Source organism: Camelus dromedarius, chromosome Y, assembly GCF_036321535.1.
Source record: "Camelus dromedarius isolate mCamDro1 chromosome Y, mCamDro1.pat, whole genome shotgun sequence".
Taxonomy (NCBI): Eukaryota; Metazoa; Chordata; class Mammalia; order Artiodactyla; family Camelidae; genus Camelus; species Camelus dromedarius.
Window position 1 is genome coordinate 5,527,838 of NC_087473.1, and position 3,791 is coordinate 5,531,628.

General features: G+C 33.3%; 1 pseudogene; it reads left to right on the forward strand.

Moving 5' to 3' along the window:
• The first annotated feature begins 1,108 nt into the window (after positions 1–1,108).
• Positions 1,109–2,590, forward strand: LOC135320330 (heat shock transcription factor, Y-linked-like; annotated as a pseudogene).
• Positions 2,591–3,791: the final 1,201 nt, after the last annotated feature.

Genomic DNA, 3,791 nt, shown 5'->3' on the forward strand with positions numbered 1-3,791 from the left:
TATTATTTAAAATTAGAGCACAAAATACTTGCCTTAAAATGTCATATTATACTAACAATGCAAACTGTTTCAGGACCGAGAAACAAATTGCATCTTAAAAAGTTTTTAGCTGGTCTTTTCTACACAAAACAACATTTACTGTTATTTGCTTGTTTGTTTGTTTGCTGCTTAATGGAGGCACTGGGTATGGAACCAAGGATCTTGGGCATAAGTTTATTTATCAACATCATTTTGGAACACTTAACAGGAGCCACAAGAGTGTGGAATATAAAGATGAATAGAAAATTTATTCCTTGTAGGGACTGAAAAACCTCTGAATGAAAGAATGGCAAAAATAAACATTTGTAAGTATACAATATGATTTTCTCTTTTGTAATTATAAACTAGAATATTAAACTACATTAGTTTTTCTTATAATGCTGATTTACAATTTAAAAAAAAATTCCCCTTTTGGGATTTCTTAAATTTGATTGATTATTTTAATCAAATTTTATTTCATAAATATTTACCATTTATTTATAAACATACCAAATAAACTGAGATATACTCTGCTCATTTTTGAATATAGAGATACTTAATTTAAAGCACACAGATAAGTAATTACTTCCATATCGAAATCAAATTATGTTTTATTTTATTTATAAATGATAATGAAATAGTAATACCTTTTTTGTAAAGGTTTTATACAAATTTCAATTTAAATTCCAAAACTTTAAAATTACTTTATTTATTTAGTGCATTATTTATACTATGTTCACAAATCTGGTATAAATTTGTGTACAAACGGTAGGAGATTGGTTTTATTCCATAGACCCCAAATTTAATTTATTTAATAAGATGTTGTGGGAATAATATTTGCAGATCACACTGTAAAAATAAACATCCTATATGTTTCATTCTAACTCGATGAATGAGAAGTAAACACTGGCTGAATGTTACACTCGTGTTTCTAGGAGACCAGTCATTTTGTAATGTCACAGCTACTCAGGTTGAGAACAACTGTGATGACCTAAGAGTTTATGTGTGCAGGCCTGCCAAAGCAGCATTTGCAGTTGCAGTGCTCAAAATCATGCAGATTAGGAAAGGAGCTGTAGAAAATGTTATTTAGATGGCACATGTTTCTTCAGAAACTCAAGATGTGTCTCCTAAAGATGAACCAACTGGTTCATGAAAGTCCAGTAGATCTCTAATGTGTAATCAAACATTCTCTGGGGACTTGGACATGAGGTCTATGATTGAAGAAAATGCTTTTCAGACTTTGTGTGAAGAATCCTTGATAAAAAGACTGTATTACACACATTGTATCTCTGAACCAGATGAAGATAATGATTTTCGTTCTCTGACATTTCCATGAAAACTCTGGAAAATGGTTGGGAGTGACCAATTTCAATCCATCTGATGGGATGATAATGGAACTTCCATAGTGATTGGTGAAGTTGTCTTTAAGAAGGAAGTTTTGGAAAAAAAGGCCCCTTTCAGAATATTTGAAACTGGAAGTATGAAAAGTTTAGTTGGACAGCTTAACCTTTACGGGTTTAGTAAAGTGTGGCAGAATTTTCAAAATCTACTTGTCTAGCTGACTTTATGGCAGAAGAAAAAGAAGTCTGTGTTTTAAGCAAGGTATTCAGAAATTTTACTCACCACTTCATTACTTATATATAAATATTTTTTGTACATCAATCTCTGGTAATATAAATGTAAAGCTAGATTTTGAAAATTGTATAAAACTACTAAAGCTAAAATTCTTTATTTTTTCAAAAAAATTAGGACAGTGCATTAAGTATTCAAGATTATGAGAAACTTTGCAAGTAAATATGAATCTTAACAGAAATCTAAACAAAGGGATTAAAGCTGCTTTTAAAAAGGGGCATTCACCTTTACTGAAAATGCTAATGTTTTTAATTTGATGACTAGGCTATTTAAATGTGTATTTTCCGAGTAAGGAATTTCAAAAAATAGTCAGCAATGTTCATATTTTGATGATATTGTCTTTGTATTGTAAGCGTGAAATCTGAGGTTTTATAGATTTGGCTTATTGTAGTCTTGATTTTGGTTTAAAGTAATACTAAAATCTTTCCACTTTGTTTGTAACTGCAGTTCTATCATAATCCAAATTTTAAACAAGGCTGTCCCCAGCTTTTAGTGAGAATAAAAAGAAGAGTTGGGATTAAAAATGCTTCTCTGGTATCTTCATTGGCTCAAGATTTCAACAAGAAGCCCTTTAAAGCAGGAGGTAATGTGGATAATCATAATTCTGGATTTGTGGCTGACACTAGTGGAGGAAGTGCATTTTTACCTTCTGAAATTTAAACATGCCTCTAAAAAGAAAGCCCTCTACTAGCCACAAAATTGGTGATAGTAGTTCCCGATGAGAGGTGATTTTTCTCCCGCATCATCAATGTCAGTTAGACCACCAGAAGAAATTGCAGTGGATCAATGCACTATTTTAAATCAGTTGACCTCTTTCCACGTGCACTCACAAAACAGCTACAATGAAGCAAATGGCCGTTTTGTGAATTTCATTACAACTACAACTTCTAATTGTCAGTACAGCAACTTATCTCCCAAACTAGCAACTATCTTTTACTGATGGTGGAGCCTTCTACTTTTCCAAATAGATATCACAACATATCGGCCAATGAAGGTCCTTTTTCTTAACTTCAAGCAGAGAGTAACCCACGGTTTCCAGTGGCAGTGTTAGCTGATACATCAGCTAAATCTCTTTCATGGCAAACTCATCAGCCAACTGCAGTTTATGAACGTCACCATAATTAAAACTGATCTGCCAGAGGACTACCAGATTATGCAGGGTAACAAGGTTATAATTGATGTTGGCAAATGTCGACAAATATCTGCATTTTCTTTATTTGATCAGTAGACATACATGTGTACCTGTATTTTCCTTATCTTTTTTTAAATTCAGTTAAAAGTCAAATGGGAGATGAAATTACCATTTAAAAAAAAAGAGATATTTGATTGATATAATCATTTCATGGAACAATATCGGAGTAAGTTTGAATAATTTCTTGTAAGGAAGAAGAGAAATTTTAGAATTTGGGAAAAGACTAAAACATGTAGAGAGTGAAAAGTACTAATTGGTTTCTGGTTCATCCTGGAAAGTATTAAATGTGTTGTTAGGATAGGTTGGAAGAGGAGATAAATGCAGGAACCGGCCCAGGTATCATGGTCTCCATTATGTCGTCCCTGGAATCATAAAGGTCACATGATGTAGTCTCAGATGGCACATTCACCATGTGGAAGAATTTAAGAAGTAATTTTACCTATGGTCTTCTTTGTGTCACAAAGCATTCCAACTGGTGTTTTCATTTCCTCCCCTCAAGAGTCTACACTATATTTTCTGGTGAATACTTTATGTTGCTTTTATGTTGCATCCAAAGACAAACTTACGTCCTCCGGTTGGCAATTAATGCCTTTCAAACTCTAAGCTCACTAACTCAAAATACTTTAGTCATTTCTTTATAGATCTGGCATCTGATTATCTTGGCATATCTTTATGTTTCACTGTATCTGGAGATACATCCAGGCAAATGCTTGTCAGCCATATTAACTACAAACTCACAACTTTTTTCCAGCTCATCCTTGGACTTAGGATGTCCTCCTTTTACCTACTTAGACTGTCCCAGTCTCAGCACAGAAACCACCTCTTCCAGATGTTTTCTGTCTATCCCCCTTTCCTTGTCTAACTTGGGTACCAGCACAGTAAGCAGAGCACATGCCACAGGATGCATTTTAGTATTTAGTGAATGAAAAGTACATGTTGACTTTAAGCA